Source organism: Erinaceus europaeus, chromosome X, assembly GCF_950295315.1.
Source record: "Erinaceus europaeus chromosome X, mEriEur2.1, whole genome shotgun sequence".
Classification (NCBI taxonomy): Eukaryota; Metazoa; Chordata; class Mammalia; order Eulipotyphla; family Erinaceidae; genus Erinaceus; species Erinaceus europaeus.
In genome coordinates this window covers 28,792,146-28,812,648 of record NC_080185.1, presented here as the reverse complement: position 1 = coordinate 28,812,648, position 20,503 = coordinate 28,792,146, and the positions used below count along the sequence as shown (strand labels likewise).

General features: G+C 39.5%; 1 protein-coding gene and 1 long non-coding RNA gene across 10 annotated transcripts in view; both read right to left on the bottom strand.

Moving 5' to 3' along the window:
* LOC132535807 (uncharacterized) overlaps positions 1 to 20,503 on the bottom strand; it is a 651,000-nt gene that overhangs the window by 155,375 nt on the left and 475,122 nt on the right. The window lies entirely within an intron of this gene.
* Positions 1 to 20,503, bottom strand: part of ENOX2 (ecto-NOX disulfide-thiol exchanger 2) — a 385,476-nt gene that overhangs the window by 118,844 nt on the left and 246,129 nt on the right. The gene's annotated exons all lie outside the window — the stretch shown is intronic.

Here is a 20,503-nt window from a genome sequence, read left to right as displayed (position 1 = left end):
CTAGGATGAAATAATCAAAGTTTAGAAAACGTTTGTATGGATAAGAGAAGAAAAGCCTGTTTCCATTATATCACATGGGGCACTGAATACACTAAGCACTCAGGAAGAACTTGTTGGGAAACCTAGCAAAAAGGCAGCAATGGGTGTCCTCATATTGAATATCATTGTGCTTTCTTTTCTCTGGCTAAGGGAACAAAATCAGCAAGATAAATTATGCTGTAGGTCTGTATTAAGCCTAGGGCTCAACATTTTATCTTCTGCTTGCTATTTATTGCTCATGAAGCAATATATTGTGCATTGTAGGTGTTATTCTAAATGCCTCTTCATTTTCTCTGAAAATTAACAATCCATCATTGTTTGTGAACATTGCATAGAAGCCCCATGCACACCTCCCCTCTCTCTCTGATCACACACGTCACTGCTGGTGATGCCACAGCTTCCATTATGGCTGTGCAGGATGAGAGGATTCACAGGGATGGGGACTTTTGTAAGCTCAGCTCCTAGCCAGTATTAGATAATGCCATTAAGCAAGCAAGGGATTTATCTCTTCATGAGTGTTACCAAGCATGGATCAAAGAACCACTCAAGGAGATCAGGATGTCACAACAAATTCTTCCTTGGAAGGCTAGAAATGGACCTACTCTATGACCCATTGGTTTTTAACAAAAAAGTTAAAAAGTTGACCCACATCACAGTTGGAATCAACAGTTTAATTAGAAATCAAAGTTCAGAGTTCACACTTCTAACCACTGAACTAGAAACATCTACATATAAAGGATGCTGAGCCCAATTGTCTGACAGAGAAAACATTCAATTATGGTCTTAAACTCCATGCCCTTTGTCATTCCTCCTTCTCTATCTCTTTTAAAAATCTTGTTTAAGTTATCTGGAAGGTGGTGCAGTAGTTAAGTATTGGAATCTTAAGCATGAGGTCATGATTCAGTCCCTTGCAGTACAAGTACCAGACTGATGCACTGGGGTTTTCTTCTCTCTCTCCTTCTCTCTCTCTCATAAGTAAATAAATAAATAAATAAATAAATAAATGAATGAATGAAATCTTTGTAAAAATAATCTTTTTGGTAGCTGGGAAGTGGTCCACCTGGTAAAGAGCATATGTTACAATGTACAAGGACCTAGGTTCAATCCCCTGGAGTCCACCTGCAGGAGAGAAGCCTCAAGAGTTGTGAAGCAGTGCAGCAGGTGTCTCTCTTTCTCTCCACTCTCCATCTCCCCCTTTCGCTCTCAATTTCTCTGTATTCATCCAATAAATACAAATATCTAGATAATATTTTTTTAAAAAAAGATTTTGTATTTATTTTCAAGGAGAGATAAAGTAAGAGAAGGGTGATAGAGAGATTCCAGAACACTGCTCAGTTCCAGCCCACAGTGGTCTCAGACATTGAACCTGTGACCTCTGGAGCCTCACAAACAAGTTGTTGCCTGGTTAAATTATTATCTCTGTACCTTTATTTCCTTTCCCTTTCTTTCTTTCTCTTTCTTTTTTTAAAAATTTATTTATTTAAAAATTGTTTTAATATTTATTTTATTTATTTATTCCCTTTTGTTGCCCTTGTTGTTTTATTGTTGTAGTTGTTGTTGGATAGGACAGAGAGAAATGGAGAGAGGGAGGGGAAGACAGAGAGGAGGAGAGAAAGATAGACACCTGCAGACCTGCTTCACTGCCTGTGAAGCGACTCCCCTGCAGGTGGGGAGCCGGGGTTCAAACCGGTGTTGTTTTCTCCGGGCTATGTTGTTTTCGCCAGGCTGGCTTCACGGGCGGGTAACAGACGACCAGGGACTCATGGTTGAGCTGTAGGCAGTATCTCTTTATTCATGCAGGATGCAGCACAATCTAAGACGAGGTAAGCTAAACTCAAGGTACTCTAAAACTCACAATGCTGTCTTTATATATACTTGCCAAGTAGGGTGGAAACAGGATGTGACATAGAGAGGGTGGAGAGAAAAGTGACTGGTGAAAATCAGAGTGTGACAAGGAGGGGGTGGAGCAGGCGAGAATCCTATCACTGAACCACCAATTCCCTGGAGGGAGTGCTTTATGTAAATGTAAAAGTGATTTATGTAAATAGACCAAAGCTTTGAATGGGATTAAATCTATCCCTATATAGGCATATGGTTAAGCAGAAGCCAGGGGGAGCTGGCATACTATCCAACATCTCCCCCTTTCTTTTTAACTAATGGCCATTGTGGGGTGAACAGAAACCTATATCGTACAGGCATTTTCAAAAGAACTGGCATAAGACATGGAAAACAAAATAGGCGAGCAGCAATAACCAGTGTGATGCCAAGGGGAACATTTCTTGCCTCAAAGGGCAAGGCCTAGCAGGCGAAAGGGCATTTCTTGCCTCTGGGAACGCTTCATGCCTCTGGGGGCATCTCTTGCCTCAAAGGGCGTTTCCTGCCTCTGTGGGCATCTCTTGCCTCTTGGGGCGCTTCATGCCTCTGTGGGCATAGCCTAATAAGGAGGGGGAGTTTTCTGCCTCTGGGGAAGAGCCTGCAGGCGAGGGGACATGGTCTATAAAGTCTCAAGGCAATTGGCTGAAGTTAGTCTTTGAGAAACACAGCAGCGTGTACCAGTAAGTCTGATGGAGGTGTCAGTCCAAAGTAGCTGACCACAGAAGAAAATGCCGGAGGATGAAACGCTGCAAGTCTGTCTCGATGGGGAATGTCGGCCACCAGAATTCTGCTTTTCTGTAGAGAGTGAGCTTTGGAGTCTGTGAATCTGTTTCTTCAGGTCGTGCCAGGTCACCTCATTGGTTTCTGGGGGTGTGTTGTAGTCATTCCATCTTGTGGGCGATGTCAGAGAACAGGGGTCCAAATGGATTTCCAGGAATTTTCATTTGAGTAGATGCTTTTTCATGTGAAGACTTTGACAGCTGAAATTCACTTACTTGTCAAACAAAACTTGTAGCAGATTAGAAGTTTACTATAATTGATAACTCCATTATAATGGGAAGTCCTTTCTAGTATGATTTTAAGGTTGTTTAAACAGTTTAAACTCAATAAAATGTGGAAAGGTAAACAGAAGAACCACGGTAGAAGCCTCAGGCATGAGAATAATTAACATAATCATTGCACTATCTGCCCCACCCATAACTCATACAGTTTTCAGGATTAAACGTTTCAGATTCATGTCAAGACGTAAAAGAGAAATCAAAGGAGGGAAAAAAAACAATTTTTTGGATTGTTTCTGGATGTCTCTAGAAATCATGGCTGTGTCCAGCATTTTTTTTAAGTTAATGTCAAACAAAAATTCAGTCATTCAAATCATTCTCTTATGAAATGCAACTTGAACCAGATTATCAAGATCTCACCATGTAGGATTAAGAGTCCCTGGAGGGTGTCCTAGTCCAAAAAGCTCCTGGAAATTCCATTTAGGGTGCTTCTGACTGTTCCTGCTGGATTGCTTCAGGCACCCATTTTTTTTTAATATTTATTTTATTTATTTATTCCCTTTTGTTGCCCTTGTTGTTTTTAGGCACCCATTTTTAAAAGTGTCTTCCCATCGAAGAAAGAATCCAATCAGGAGAGTAGAACTATCCACGTGTCTCCATACTTGGGAACTGCCAGGGTACTCGAGAATGTTCTTCAAATTAGAGTAGTCCTTCTCCATGGGAAACATGCGAGAAGAAGTCCAGAAAGTCCCAGTGGAAATCCCCATGCATATCCCAAGGTCTACAATCACGGTCATAAAGAACCAAATTGTGGCCCGGAGCAAAATGTAATCCTTTTCCTCAGGAAACATGGGCAAGGGAATCCAGAAAGTCCAAGGAGAAATCTCCGTGCATCTCCCAAGTTCTATGATCCCGGTCATAAGAAACCAAAGTTCCCAGTCAGGGAACCGAAGTGTGGCCCAGAGTAAAATGTTCCAGAGACAGAGTAACTGTCTCATGATGAAACAGTAGAGGCTTTGGCAAACCTCTTCGTAAGAAGAAGAGAAGACCATAGTGCATAGGTAGACAAAGTCTTCACTTATCTGGGAGTTGCGCAGGTCCAGCCCCACGTTGGGCGCCATATGTTGTTTTCGACGGGTTATGTTGTTTTCGCCGGGCTGGCTTCACGGGCGGGTAACAGACGACCAGGGACTCATGGTTGAGCTGTAGGCAGTATCTCTTTATTCATGCAGGACGCAGCACAATCTAAGACGAGCTAAGCTAAACTCAAGGTACTCTAAAACTCACAACGCTGTCTTTATATATACTTGCCAAATAGGGTGGAAACAGGATGTGACATAGAGAGGGTGGAGAGAAAAGTGACTGGTGAAAATCAGAGTGTGACAAGGAGGGGGTGGAGCAGGCGAGAATCCTATCACTGAATCACCAATGCCCTGGAGGGAATGCTTTATGTAAATGTAAAAGTGATTTATGTAAATAGACCAAAGCTTTGAATGGGATTAAATCTATCCCTATATAGGCATATGGTTAAGCAGAAGCCAGGGGGAGCTGGCATATTATCCAACAAACCGGGATCCTTATGTCGGTCCTTGTGCTTTGCGCCACCTGCGCTTAGCCCGCTGCACTACAGCCCGACTCCCTCTTTCTTTCTTTCTTTCTTTCTTTCTTTCTTTCTTTCTTTCTTTCTTTCTTTCTTTCTTTCTTTCAGTCCAGGTCTCATGTATGATTGATTTCCCTGCTTTGGGCCATTTTTTTTGAGAGAGAGAGAGAGAAAGAGAGAGAGAGACAGAGAGAGAGAGAGAAATAGATAGGGAGAGAAACAGATGGTGAGAGAGAGAGAGAGGAATAGATAGGGAGAGAAACAGATGGTAAGATAGATATATAGATAGATAGATAGATAGATAGATAGATAGATAGATAGGGATAGACAGCAAGCATCAGAGCTTCCTCCAGTGACATAGTAACCCCCACCCCTTCCCCATAGTGTTGACACTTGAAAGTCACCTGTATGGAAAGGCAGTAGTCCTAACTAGCACACTGGCTCTCTGACCCTCCTCACCTTTTTTTTTCTTAGCTAAGGGGGAAATTCATTCAGCAGTTCTTGGTGGAGGTCTCCCTCTTCTTTGAACTCAAGGCAGGGATCTCCTTTTTAATTCAGGGTGGGCTAGCATGGGTAGAAAAATTTCATAGAGAGTTCTTATCACAGCATGGTTACTAGTTGAATGGGAGTCTTGACAGTAGATTGAGGTCAGATACAGGGATCCTGGAACCCCAACAGGTACCACAGTGGGAGCACATAGAGGGTTTCTCAAACCAATAAATAACAGTGCTAACTACTAGAGTGGCTCTCCTGGGCTTTTCTGGACTAAAGGTATATTAATATTACTCTCAGAATCCAAAATGGTTGCAGTTCCTGGTTTTCAAGTAGACATTTTGATATTTAACAAATTAACTAATTGCATTTCAAGTACTGCACAGGCTCTTGAAGTTAATGTCATGACTACCAGTGATAGAGGACTAGAGGAAGGGAAGAGAAGGGGAGGGAAGGTGAGGGGAGAGGAGCAGGGAAGAGAAGGGAATGGAGGGAAGGGAAGGGTAGAAGCATCAACTCTTCAAGTTCCCAATGGTCTTTGTCAACACTTTCCTGAGTCAGCTGCGTAAGAAATGACTTGGCAACCCTGCTGCTCTGCTGTCAGAAGTCCAATATTTCTTAGAGGAAAAAAAATGGCCCTAGAGTTAATCCACAAGCCATTTTGCTTTAGCCCTTGTGGCTCAAAAATCTTTCCAATGAGTCTTAATTCACTTCCTTGCCATAGGAGATAGAGTACAACAAAGATAAATATAGCAAGGACTAGAGCTAGAATTAGGAAGGCTGAGTTGGAACTCTGGCTGGACTATTTATTTGCTATGTACTAATCACTTACACCGGTGTTTGCCAACATTAAGTCCACTTGTGGTTGTAAAAGTTTAGTCCAACCATGGAGATCAGAATAGCCTGGAGTACTTTCTAAGTAGCCAAGTTGCAGGGTCCACCACTGAGGTTTTCATTTGGGTGGTGCTGACAAATCTGCCTGCACTCCTGAATAACTCCTATGACCACAACACATTTGAAGAAAATAGCTTCAATTTCCTCATCTATAAATAATAATACCAATTCTTTCATGGCTATAGTGGCAGTGGTGGTGGTGCCTAGTAGCTTTACATAAATCTTTTTCAAAAAATATTTTATTTATGTACTTTAATGAGAGATTCAGAGAGAAAGCAACAGACATCAAGGCCAGAGCACTGATCAGCTCTGGCTTATGGGGTGCTGGGAACAGAATCTCAGAACTCAGAAGCTCAGGCCTGAAAAGTCTTTTGCATAACCATTATGCTATCTCTCCAGGCCTATCTTTTTTTGTTTTTAAGACTAAATCTATTTTTCTTTTTTTTACTATAATTTTGTTTTCTTCAAGACAATCTTGGTTTACAAGGTTGTGTTTTATTACTTCTTTTTGATATTTGATTTTATTTATTTTTTGGATAGAGACAGAGAGACATTAAGAGGGGGAGGAGGAAATAGAGAGGGTGAGTGAAAGAGAGACACCGATAGCACTACCTTGCCACTTGTGAGGCTTCCTCCCTATAAGCAGAGACTGGGGCTTGGGCCCTGGTCCTAGCACACTGTAACACATGAGGTCTACTGGGTGTGCCACCACTTGGCCCCTGTACCTAAATCTTTGATTGAGATTACAGTAGGATATCTTCTAAATATTAATTTAACAAAACTGTTCAATGCATCTATTATTGGGTGAAAAAAAAACTATGCTTTCTTGCCCATAGATTAGTGCCAGAGAGACAATGGAAACAAACGATTATATAGTTTGATAATGACTATGAAGAATAATAGGAAGAAGAGGGGCCAGTTGCTTTGTTGGGAGAGAGAAGGTGGTGGAGGAGAGCACAGAGGAGTTGATGTTAAGCTGGAGACCACTTCAAACTGAGTTTCCCAAGGCAGGCCAATGACAGACAGAGAGGTAAGATTAAGAAGTAAGACTGCATGTGTGCTAAGTCTAAAACCTAGAAAATAATGTGTTCTTGTTTCGGGGGATAGGCATGAGTGGCAAATATTCTCTTTATCAGTTTATTTACTATTCTTCTGTCCTGAGTACAGAGTGGGGAAAAATGAGTTATCTGCATTTTTCTGTTGGTTAGACTCTGAGAGGATGGGTATGAAACTGTAGTATGTAATTTCCTTACAGGTAACTATCTACAAGACCATGGTCTAAGTCAGGGGGTGGCCATGACCACTATAGGTCATGACCATGGCCATTTATAGGCATGACCACTATAAACAAGTCAAGTGTTAAATCCTCCTGATAATGGGAACTCTGGCTTGAGAACTAGCTGCCTCAGCAGCGTCAGTCTCAAATACTAAGGGCAATGCTATATATACACTTGCAGCCAGGGAAGGCACTGGCTAATAGCTACGCCTTGGCCAGCAACCTTGGCCCCTTTCTAGCTTCTTCACTCTTTCAGGAAGCCTCACTCCATCCCAAGCTAACACTTGCTCAAAACAACAGCCTTTGCTACACAGAATTTCAAACTGCTCCAATACCCTGTATAATTCAAAGTGATTTTTTTTTCAAACTTGCAACACACTTTGATCACAACCTCTGTTTCTTTTTTAAAATTTAAGTACCTTTACCTTTTCTATTTTTTAAAATTTTATTAGTGATATCATCATGATTTACAAAATTTTAAGTTAAAAAAAACAGAATTTTAAGTTAATAGTAGTATAATTCCACACCACCAGAGTTCTGTGCCCCCATCCCCGTCCAGTGGAAACTGCCATAGTTCTCTCCCAAAGTCAAGATATGGGTTGAAAAAAATTATTTATTTATTTTTGCCTATTTTTACTCACTTCTATAGTTCTGCCTTCACTTCCTTTCTAAATCACACCTATATCTATTACTACTTCCCTGTGTCCTTCCTTACACCTCCTCCCTCTCAGATAAGATAAGCAATGCCGAACTTCTGGTGTTTTCCAGAATTTCTTCCCTCTCAATAATGATAAAAAACCAAATATTCATGGTTACAAATGTTCCAGGTAGAACTGGAGTTCTCCCTCTGGTTATTCTCCTCTAACATTTCCCACCTCTGGGAATATGGACCAAAATTCTTTTTGGGGTGCAGAAGAAAAGAGTTCTGGTGTCTGTAGTTGTTTCTACACTGGACATGGATGTTGGCTGGTATATTCATGCCCTCAGCCTGTCTCTATCTTTGACTAGTAGAGTAGGGCTCTGGAGAAGTGAGGCTCTGGGACACATTGGCAAGGTTATTTGTCTAGGAAGGTCAAGCTCATCAACCCCCATTTCCATTTTGGTTAGACAAGAATTACAAATTCTCAATCCTTAAAGCTGTGCCATGCTGAGTGAAATAAAAATGAAATTAGCAGCCTGAGAAGTGGTGCAGTGACTAGAACATTGACCTTAAAAGTGTGAGGTCCTGGGAGTCGGGCGGTAGCGTAGTGGGTTAAGCGCATGTGGCACAAAGCCCAAGGACCAGCATAAAGATCCTGGTTTTAGCCCTCCACTCCCCACCGCTTCACAGGCAGTGAAGCGGGTCTGCAGTTGCCTCTCTTTCTCTCCCCCCTCTGTCTTCCCCTCCTCTCTCCATTTCTCTGTGTCCTAACAACAATGACATCATCAACAACAACAAATAATAACTACAACAACAATGAAAAACAACAAGGGCAACAAAAGGGAAAATAAATTAAAAAAAAAAACAGAAAAAAGTGTGAGGTCCTGAGTTCATTCGCTCATACCATTTGTGTCAGAATTATGTTATGCTTCTCTTTCTTTATCATGTTAATAGATAAATATTTATTGAAATGTAATTATAACAGTGGTTAAGATCATTGTCTGTGGGTTAGATCTGAGTTCAAATCTCAGCTTGATATTTGTTTCTTGTGTGATGCCAGGAAACTGACCTAAAGTTTCTGTTCTTTATTCTCTACATCTCAAAAATGATGATAATAATAATACCTATCTCATAGAGTTCTTGTAGGATTGAAGGAGAAATTACATGGGAAAAAAGGTTCACTTCAATGCCTAGTTCAGTAAGGATTAATAGAATACTAGCAATTATTACTAATTATTTTATTTTTACATATTGAATTTTATCATACTATGAGTAATATGAGCTATAATATCAGTGGAACATATTAAAGTTAATTGGAATTATCTTGATAATTTATGGAAAACAGGGTTGGTGGTAGAGAGTGAGGAGAGTGTTAAAATGCCTTCAAGTACAAAGAATAGCAAAGTACCAGTTTTTTTTTTACCAGCTGTTAATAATAGCTGCGAATGCATTTATAACAAAATTGTACAAGGTGACATCTCTTTAACCCATTCTTTACCAAGAACAGTGCCAGAAAGAACAGCAGGACTAAATTATATGCCTCTTGTCTGAGTAATATATTTTCTCAAAGGGGTATTGTTAAAGTCCTGAAAAAAATATTTCCTAATGTTCATCTTCTCTTCCAGTGTATAAATCCCAAACCGATTAGACCTTGTCCCACAATTCATTTGCTTTTATTCTCCTAAAACATGGATAGCATTTACATTATGCTCATTTATGATCACCCCATCTGTGGTGGAAGGAAGCCAGCATTACTTAGTAGCACATCTTGATTATCCATGACACGAAGGAGTCAGTCGGAAAGGGAAGAGAACTTGCTTTCCACAGTCAGCTTTTCAATAAAACAGGGAGGTGATGGTTATGGCTGTGTCCTCTGTGATAGCAAGGCAAAGGACACCCACTATAGGAGCTGACTACAGCAGCAATCAATATGCAAGTGATTTGGTCGGCAGTTTGTGATTCTGGGAAACTATTAGTAAGAGTGCCTTTCCTGGAATTTATCTTACATATGACATAATTTGCCCTGTTTAATTCAATAGTTCTCCTGAATATTTTAATACTACGATAGTAGTCCAAAGAGCAAATATATGTGAATTATTGACTTTCATTCCTTTTACCCATTACTGCTATAACTTAAATTTTCTTCCTGAGTGAGTCTCCAGGCCACTGGTGGCATCATCTTTAATCTACTCCTGTTTTTTAATTGGTATTAACATGGAAGAGACATAAGCTATTAAAAAATGAAAACTACCTAGGTCGGTGGTGATATCTAGAGCAAACCTTACAGGGATCGGTGGAGCAAATTTGATTTAAAAATGATTACAGAAGGTGAATTCCCTGTTAATAATGAGTCAGAAAGAAAATCAGGCTACAGGTATTTACTTAGCCACTTATTTCCACATGGAAGAAAACCATCATTCCTGTCAGCCCGTGCTTACAGCATACTTAGATTAGCCAAAGAGAAACCAACCAGTGAAGAAAACAAACACAGAGGTCCATTCGTTCACTGCATACTCTGTCAGGTTCAACATCGGGGAGAGTCATGAAGATAGTAAATCTTTCGTTAACAACTTATAAATCCACGGTTATAGTTAAAGAATTTAATTTCAATTTCCATACAGTTATTCCACTATTTCTTCTTCTAGAACCCAAGATTTCACTCTCTGGAAGGAGGGTGGAAGTGGGCCAAAGCAGATAAAATAGTCAAATACCCCAGAAAAATCCTGGGGAAGTATGCCTGCCTCACAAATCACAAGTTCTAGAAAACCTAACTGATATGTTAATGGAAGACACTGTCAGGGAACACTAGATAAAGATTTTTTAATTTATTATTTTTAATAAAATCAGACCTAGCTTTACTTACTTATTTTTTAAAATTTATTTTATTAGTTATTTAATAATGGTATAGTTACATATCATACCCATTACCATAATTATGCGGCCCCAGCCCAGTATAATCACCTAAGTTTTCACAGTCTTGGTGATGGTTTAGCCCTATCTTCTCCTTCCTTCCTTCCTTCCTTCCTTCCTTCCTTCCTTCCTTCCTTCCTTCCTTCCTTCCTTCCTTCCTAAATTTCATGTGACTCAATTATTCATACTGTTCATATAAGTGAAACCACTCCATAGGTGTCTTACAAAGCAATGTAGGTTATTTGGTAATAGATATAAGCTAAAGCAATAAGAGTTCTTGAACACAGAGAATTGAAGGATAGGGAGTTAAGTGGTAGTGCAGCGGGTTAAGCGCACTTGGTGTGAAGCTCAAGGACTGGTGTAAACATCCTGGCTTGAGCCCTCAGCTCCCCACCTGCAGGGGAGTCGCTTCACATGCGGTGAAGCAGGCCTGCAGGTGTCTATCTTTCTCTCCCCCCTCTGTCTTTCCCTCCTCTCTCCATTTTTCTCTTTCCTATCTAACAACGATATCAAAACAACAACAATAACTACAACAATAACAAAAAAAACAACAAGGGTAACAAAAGGGAAAATAAATAAATATTAATAAAAAAAGAATTGAAGGATAAAACTCCTTGACTTTACTTCTTCTCCCCTTCCCTGCATTTTTAAATACAGAGATAGGGGGTGGGAAGTAGCACCATCATTACTCAAAAGACTTTCATTCCTGAGGCTTCAGGGCCTCAGGTTCAATCCCAGGCACCATCATAAACCCAAGTGTAAAAGTATTCCAGTGACAATGAGAAAAACAAAAAGGAAAGGAAAATAAAGAAATGAGAAAGAGAGGAGGAAGAGAATAAGAAGAGGAGGAAGAAAGAGAAAACAGGACATAAACTCAAGGCATACAGAGTACACTGACCTGTCTCATGGAACCAAATTTTTCTTTCTTTTTAAAATTGATTTCATAAAATATGGGGAAAGAAACAGAGGGATGGGACAGTAGAGGCATCACATTACTGCCTACCATCCATGGAGCTTGTCTGGAGTCTTCCATGGTGTTCCCCTGTGGTGCCAGGGCTAACTTGCAGGCCTTTATCCAAAGCAAATACTCTTTACTGGTAAGATGTCTCCCAACCACCGCCCCCAAGGCCATTCGTACAATAGTTTGTTCCAGAAAAACTATCTCATTCAAATGGAAATAATACAAAAGTTGAGTACATAGCACTCAGGCAAGATACTACATTATAAGAAAAATAGCAACAATTTCCAATATGTGAACAAAATGAACTAGAAAAAAAGGTGCTGTAAGGTGGATGCAATATAAAGTACTCCAAAACGAGTTTTAACTTGTGAATCAAGAATCATGGTAGATAAAAATATGCACGCTAAAGGAAGAGACAGGCAAATATTTGGCGGTGATTGCTAGTCAAAAGGGAGGGGTAAATATGAAGTGGTACTGGTAGTACTCTGTAAATGAATATAAAAAATGGGACAAGATAATTTCAAAAATAAATACCAAATTGAAGAAACTTGAGGTGTTATATATAAGGATGAGAAAAACCGTAAAAAAAGATGTAGAAAGACTAAAAAGTACCAGAGTAAATGACATCATTCAAAGACATGGTGGGAGGACAGGTGGTGGCACAACCAGACGAGGACACATTGCCATGTACAAGGCCCCAGGTTTGAACCCCCACTCCCTGGCTGCAGGGGGATGTTTCACAAGTGAAGCAGGTTTTCTGATATCTCTCCTTCTCTCTCCCTCTTTATCTCCCTCTCCCCTCTCAATTTCTCTCTGTCCTATGTAATAAAAAAGAAAGGAAATCTTGGATTCCATGGTCATAGCTAGGGACATTCTAGGCTGCACTCAGTTCAGGATCAGTCTTCTTGACTGGCAGCGTATGTTGACCCACCCTCCCTTAGGAGAGTGGGGCAGTCCCTGCCATTGTTGTTCTACATTGACGGCAAGGTCCTGTAGAGGCCCACGAGAGGGCTTATGATGATGTTTCTGTTGGAATTGATCAGTAATGGCAGAGAGAGGGATTTATTAGAGATCTAGGTCCATTATATCTATGTGGGAATACCAGAATTCCCTTAGTAGGGCCCCAGATGACGGGGTGGCCTGGTAGTGACCAAAAGGGATATCATTAAAGTGTGCTGGCCTCTTGCCCTTATCCAGTTTTTGTAGTCTTTATTTTCTGACAGGGTTAGACTTAGAGTGATTGGGGAAAGTTAAATAGGAAGTAGGTGAGGAGAGTATTTAGGTCTAAGTAGAGACTATTTGATCAAGTACTGTATGTTGTCTTTTTTTAGGTCTTTCTGCTTGCTTGTTGCACTTATTGAGTCCCTGTAGACTATGCATATATTTACTTTAAGGCATATATTTTCCCCTAACTTATGGAAATGTGCACATGTGCCCTATCTCATGGGCCCTGGTCTATGTCTAGTTTTGTTAGGAAGTGCACCATCCAAAATAGAACTAAGGAGTCCAAGAGCTAGGAAAGACCTTACCAGAATACTATAGTTGGAGGGTTGACACCCGAAGTTTGGCATCTCAGGACACAGTCCAAGTGAAACATGTCAAGGTGCACTGGTTGTACTGATTTGGTTGAGATCAGTAAATGCAGTATCAAATGGTGTGGATCAAGAAAAGCATGAAGGAAAGTGACCAAAGCCCCAGGGGTTCCAGGACTAGAAGATATATGAGTTTTATAAAGAATGTGGATGGCTCCTTGCTGTCTTAGAGATTAAGAAGACAACAGATAATTATTATTATAACCAAGTTATTTATTAACTTGTTTACTTTGAAAATCCCATGGTTAAGATTTGCTGTACCAAAAGACTATGTCCCATCACACCCACCCCCCCATCTCCCCCCTCCTGCCACCTCAGGAAGCCGAATGTCCACACTCCCCCTCACCACAAGGTTTTCACTTTGGTGCCCTACTTTCAATTTAGTCAGATCCTGCTTTTAGTTTCCCTTTCTGTTATTCTTTCTCAACTTCTGATCAGCCCATACTCATCTTTATCTTTCTGACTTAGTTCACTTAACATAATTCCTTCTAGCTCCGTCCAAGATGGGTCAGAGAAGGTGGGTTCATTGTTCTTAACAGCTACATAGTATTCCATTGTGTATATATACCACAGATTTCTCAGCCACTCATCTGTTGTTGGGCCCCTGGGTTGCTTCCAGGTTTTAGCTATTATGAATGTGCTGCTATGAACATAGGTGTACACATATCTTTTTGATTGGGCATTATGGAATCCTTGGGGTATATCCCCAGGAGAGGAATTACTGGGTCATATGGAAGGTCCATGTCTAGCCTTGTGAGAGTTCTCCAGACTGCTCTCCAAAGAGGCTGGACCAATTTACATTCCCACCAGCAGTGCAGAAGGGTTCTTCTGTCCCCACAGCCTCTCCAGCATTTGTTGCTGCTGTCCTTTTTGATGTATGCCATTCTCACAGGAGTGAGGTGGTATCTCAATGTTGTCTTTATTTGCATTTCTCTGACAATAAGTGACCAGGAGTAGTTTTTCGTATGTTTGTTAGCCTTTTGGATCTCCTCTGAAGTAAATGTTTTGTTCATATCCTCTGCCCATTTTTGGATGGGGTCATTTGCTTTTTGGCAATTAGGAATTGTGCTGCTATGAACATATGTGTACACATCTATTTGGATGGGTGTGTTTGATTCCATAGGATAGATCACTAGGAGAGGAATTACTGAGTTATAAGGAAGGCCCATTTCTAGCCTTGTGAAGGTTTTCCAGGCTGCTCTCCACAGAGGTTGGACCAATTTACATTCCCACCAGCAGTGCAGGAGGGTTCCTTTGTCCTCACAACCTCTCCACCATCTGCTGTTGCTGCTGTTTCTATGTATGACATTCTCACAGGGGTGAGGTGGTATCTCAATGTTGCCTTTATTTGTGTTTTTCTGACAATTAGTGACTCGGGGCATTTTTTTTTTTTCATATGACTTCTGTATCTCTTCTGCAGTGAATATTCTGTTCATATGCTCTCTGTACTTTTGAGTTGGGTCATATGCTTTTTTGTTGCTAATTTTGCTGATATATATATATAGTAATTAGTCTCTTGTCTAATGTGTGGCACATAAAGATCTTCTCCCATTCTATGAGAAGTCACTTTGCTTGGGAATGGTTTCTTTTCCTATGCAGAAGCTTCTCAATTTAATGTAGTCCCATTGGTTTATTTTTGTTTCCTTGTAACTGGGCCTGTATTATCAAAGATGACCTTGAGATTTAGATGGGAAAGAGTTCCACCAATATTTTCCTCTAAATATTTGATAGTTTGTGGTCTAATGTCCAGGTCCCTGATCCATTTGGTGTTGACTTTTGTTTCTGATGAGATATAGTGGTTCAGTTTCATTCTTCTGCATATTTCAACCCAGTTTTCCCAGCACCATTTATTGAAGAGACCCCCCCCCCCCGTTCTCCATTTAATAGTTTGGGTCCCCTAATAAAAATTAGGTGTGCATAGTTGTGGGGATTTATTTGTAGACTTTCCAGTCCGTTCTACTAATCTGTTTATCTATTTTTGTTCTAGTACCAGGCAATTTTGATTACAATGGCTTTATAATATAGTTTGGGATCTGGGAGTGTGATGCCTCCACTGCTGTTTCTTTTTCTCAAGATTGTTTTGGCAATTTTAGATGTTTTCTGGTTTCATATAAATGACTGCAATTTTTGCTCTAGTCTCTTAAAGAAACTTGGTGGAACTTTAATGGGTATCACATTAATTTTTTTTCCAGAACACTGCTCATCTCTGGCTTATGGTGGTGCAGGGGATTGAACCTGGGATTTCAGAGCCTCAGATAATGAGAGTCTCTCTGCATAACCATTATACTATCTACCCCTGCGCTATCAAATTAAATTTGTATAGTGCTCTGGGTAGAATATTTATTTTGATGATATTAATTCTTCCAACCCATAAACGTGGGATATCTTTCCATTTCTTTGTATCATTTTCTATTTTCTTGAATAGTGATTCACAATTTTCAGTATACAAGTCTTTCACTTCTTTGGTCAGTTTTATTTCTAAATATTTTATTGATTTTGCTGTGTGAAAATGGAAACGATTTCTGGATATCTTCTTCTGACTTAGTGTTTGTGTAATGGAATGGCACTGATTTTATATGTTAATTTTATAGCCTGACACCTTAGTATACTGCCTAATAATTTCCAGAAGCTTTCTGCTAGATCATTATTAAACCACCAATAATAAAAAAAATGAAAAGAAAGGAAAGAAAAAAAGAAGAAGGGAAAAAATAGCCACCAGGAGCAGTGGATTCATAGTATTGGCACAGAGCCCCAGCAATAACTCTGGTGGCAAAAAAATAATAATAAAATTAAATTAAAAAATAATAATAATATAAAAAGACATAGATAACTATAAAGTTGTTATATATAAAACATTATATATAATTTATATATAAATGTATTATATATATATACATATATCCAAGAGATTATTTATTTTAATTATCGGGGAGGGATAATGGTTTAGAGTTCACAGTAAAATACAGTAGTTTGTACATGTGTAACATTTCTCAGTTTTCCACATAACAATTCAAACCCCTCTAGGTTCTCCTCTGCCATCATGTTCCAGGGTTTCAGGACCTGAACCCCCCACCCCCAGAGTCTTTTACTTTGATTCAATACACCAACTCCAGTACAGGTTCTGCTTTGTGTTTTTCCTTCTGGTCTTAGTTTTCAATTTATGTCTATGAATGAGATCATCTCATACATATCCTATTTCTGATTTATCTCATTTAATAAGATTCCTTCAAGCTCTATCTAAGATGAGGTGAAGAAGGTGAATTATTATATATAATTTATATGTAAATATATTATATATAAATACATCTAAGCAATTATTTCTTATACTGTTCTTGCTTCACTATTCTTTGCACCAACAACATTTATCCATTTGAAAGTTGTCTCATATTTCTATGGCTTGTGTTTCTGGGTGTGCTTTACTGCATGGAGAGTTAAATGTTCCTTGTTTCTTTTTCTGGGGCACTCCTTTCAATAACTCTTGCATGGCAGGTTTGTTAATGGCAAACTCCTTTAGTTTATGTATAGCTGGTACAACTTTAATTGCTCCTTCATATCTGAATAGTAGTCTTTCAGGCGGACCTGCAGTTGTCTTTTATAATCTTAACTATGCCATCCCACTCTCTCCTGATCTCCATGGTTTTGGCTGAAAATTCTGATGTGAGTCTGACTATGTTGCCTTTATAAGTCACTTTCTTTTTCTCCCCCAGCAGCTTCCCAATGGTTTCTTTAGCTTTGATTTTTGATAGTTTCACAATGATATATGTCTTGGTATAGATCTATTTGGGTTTAGGAATTTGGAAGATCTCTCTACTTTCTGAACATATACATTCTGATCATATCCCAGATTTGGAAAATTTTCTATTCTTATTTCTTTGAATATGGTTTCTTTCCTTCTCTCTTCTACTTCAGAGACATCGATAATTCTGGTACTTGCTTTGCAAATGGAGTCTTCAATTTCTTGAATAATCGCTTCATTTGTCCTAAAGCATCAGACTGGAATATGTGAAGCTCTCAATTTAATCCTTGGTACCACATGCACCCGAGTGGTGCTCTGGCTTCTTTTTCTCTCATTGTCTGCCTCGTGTGGATCTTTCTCTTCCTCCCTTCCTCCCTCCCTCATGGAACAGATAAAATAGACCTAAAAATATATAGAGCTAAGTTATTTACTGTAACCTGGATTTGGAAGCACAGTGGTAGATGAGGGGGTAAGGAGACTGTGGAATATATTCTCTATGGAATACTACTCATCATTTAAAAAATAATGAAATATTGCCTTTTGGTATAATATAGATAGAGGGAGTCATTCTGATTAAAAGAAATCAGAAAAAGAAAGACAAGTACCAGATGATTTCACTCATATGCAGGATTTAAGAGCTAAAAGCAAGGAAACAGATGGGGTAAAATATATATAAACACTTGGGCTATGTCTGCAGGTCTGAGGTTCCAAAGGGAGAGGGGAAAGGGGATTGTGTGGACTAGAGGGGTTGTGCTGGAGTCTTGTGCTCTGAGGTGAAGGGAGATGACACTTCGGTGGTCAGTAAGTAGACCAACACACATTGAAGGGACATGTGAAATTGTACCTGAGACAAAAATAGATTTTTAAAACAGCACTGCTACAGTCAATAATATATACAACTCATTGCTATATATTAAATCCTATTTTATCACTAACTCATCTTAATCTAATTTTAAAATTAAATATTGACTAGTGGAATTTATGAGACTAGTATAAAATATTAAAAAATGATGTAATAAAGTCTCAGGGATGACAAAAATATATAATTCTTACCTATAAAGGCCATCACCTCCCTAATTTATCCCATAATCTCAACACAGAGATAACTACTATTGGGAGTTTTGGATCATTATGCTATTTTTATCTTTATACTAATATATATATATATATATATATATATATATATATATAATTTCTATTTGGGGATGTGTTCTCTGAATTTCTGACGAATTCTTTAGTTGTCTGAAGCTTTGATTTGTGTTGATCTCTCTCACATGTCTCCTCTTCTGTTGTTCCCCACCCTGCTTGTTCTGTAGTTAGTGATCTATGACAAAACATGAGTGCCAAATTTATCATTTAATAGTGAATTCATCTGGAAAGACAGTTATTCTTTTGGGACATGGCTACTTTCTCTTTGTTTCATAGTAATGCCCTGTGTGGGCCTTGATTTGTTTATATAGTGATTTGGGGGCACAGAGATGGCAGTAGGCTAGAGAACAAGATGACAGGCTATGTGGGTTGCCTAGCATGGGTACCTCAAGAATTTGGAGTTAGATTACACTCTACTGTAATGTGACATTGGGAAAGGCATTCCATGTATCTGAGGATTTGTCTCATCACAAAAACAGAGGCCCATACAGTGGTGTTGAGTTGGCTTAACAAGACATACAATTGTAAAACTTCTCTGAAAATGTTAGGTAGTCTCCAGATGTCAGTTGTGAATGATACTACCATTCTGTTGTTGTTGATGACATGGTATAATATAAATTCTGCTAAAGTCAAGGTAACAAAATAGATAGTGATGAATTTTCTCTAAGTCTGGAGCTAATCCACAGATTTATCCTTGCCAGCTCTCTGGTAAAGTTGGCATAGCACAGACAAAACTTAGATTTCTTTTTCAAGTTTGTATCACTATTCTAGGGACACTTTCAATTTTTTGACATCTTCAAATCCCACTGTAGCTGCCGAATCTGCATGTGTGAGAGTTGCTTTAATTCTGGCCTGTGTCAGCGTTGGAGCCTAGGGTAGGATGTGGTCACACTTTGCAGGCATCAAACATTTTTCTGGTGCTTGTTACTTCCCACAAGACAGAGCAGACTGGTAACTTGAATTAAAAAAAAAATGCAGTTTGTGCTCGTCATCTGTTCAGTTTGCGCCTAAGGAACCTTCTAAAGGTCCTGACGTTTGCCTGATATTAACAGATCTATTTGCATGTCATTTCCACTTTGTTCTTAAAAGAGATTCTTGAGGTTCTATGAGAAGGACAGTAAGGAGTGCAAAGACACATTTTCAATCTGCAAACATTATAAAGAAATCTGTATATGAGCATTAGGTATCCCCCCACACACACACATACATGAGATGGCCCCTAAAACTGCTGACAGTTACTTCACTGCACATACAAGTTGTGTGTGATTGCTTACAGCTGTGGCAGGTGTCAATGAGATTCAAACTACAGAGGAGAAATATTGATCTTGTTTTTTTAATACAGAGCTAGGCTACCTACTTGGTTACCCAGTAGGGGGTAAAGAAGAAAGAGTTTTGGGGGTGTTCCCACAAAAATTTCCCAGCCTTGAGGCTGGACAGCCACATGCCCATCTGCTGCTAAGGGGGAAAAAAAGGACAGAATTTAAGCACACGGAACAGGCTGATTGACCTCTGAGGGTGCGAAGCTCTTGCCCTTCGCCTGACAGCTGACGTCTGGGACAATCAGGCCATTCCCTGAGTGCCTTCTGCAGGGGCAGCTGCAGCTATAGCAACACACATCCAGGAATGAGTTAACAACAGCCAGAGGGGGTTAATGGGAGAGGCAGGGGCTTTTATACAAATGCATTAGGGAAAGAAACGCGATACAGCAGGAACGAGGTCCATTAATAAAGCCGAGTGATACAATCCATCACCATTCTTAAATTGGACTTGGCTACTTAAACTACTTTTCCAAATCAGTCTCCTGTGTTCCAGTTGTTCAACTGAGACAACTATGCCTGTTGAAAGAATAAAAGAAGTACTGCTGTCTAAAGGAGAAGAAAGGATACACAAAAGGGCACAAACTCTGATGTGCACACAAAGGAAGGAAGAAAAATGAGATGTGCACAACTATGTTGTGAACATGTTCACACAACATGTTATTATGAACCGGCACCGCATGATAATAAATTATCCTCTACATGTGGAGTACAAGCCACATTATTGTGATGCATTAGAATCAATCTGAGTACTAATGATAATGTGTGGTTGGGTAGCTAAACATGGCCCCCAATTACTGCTGAGTGCCCGCTCCTTTTGTGGCTACAAAACAACACCTCATCAATATTCTCTCATTGAGAATGTTTTTTTATCAGCATTATGTCCTCCAAATATCCCTGGAAAATGGGTCAATATCAATGTTTTTTCTTCCCAAAGAACACAGAGAGGCACGTAGAGGTTAAGTGAAAATTAGCAGAGGCAGTGCCACCATTCCATAACAGAATTTGGGTTAGAAGGGAATCAA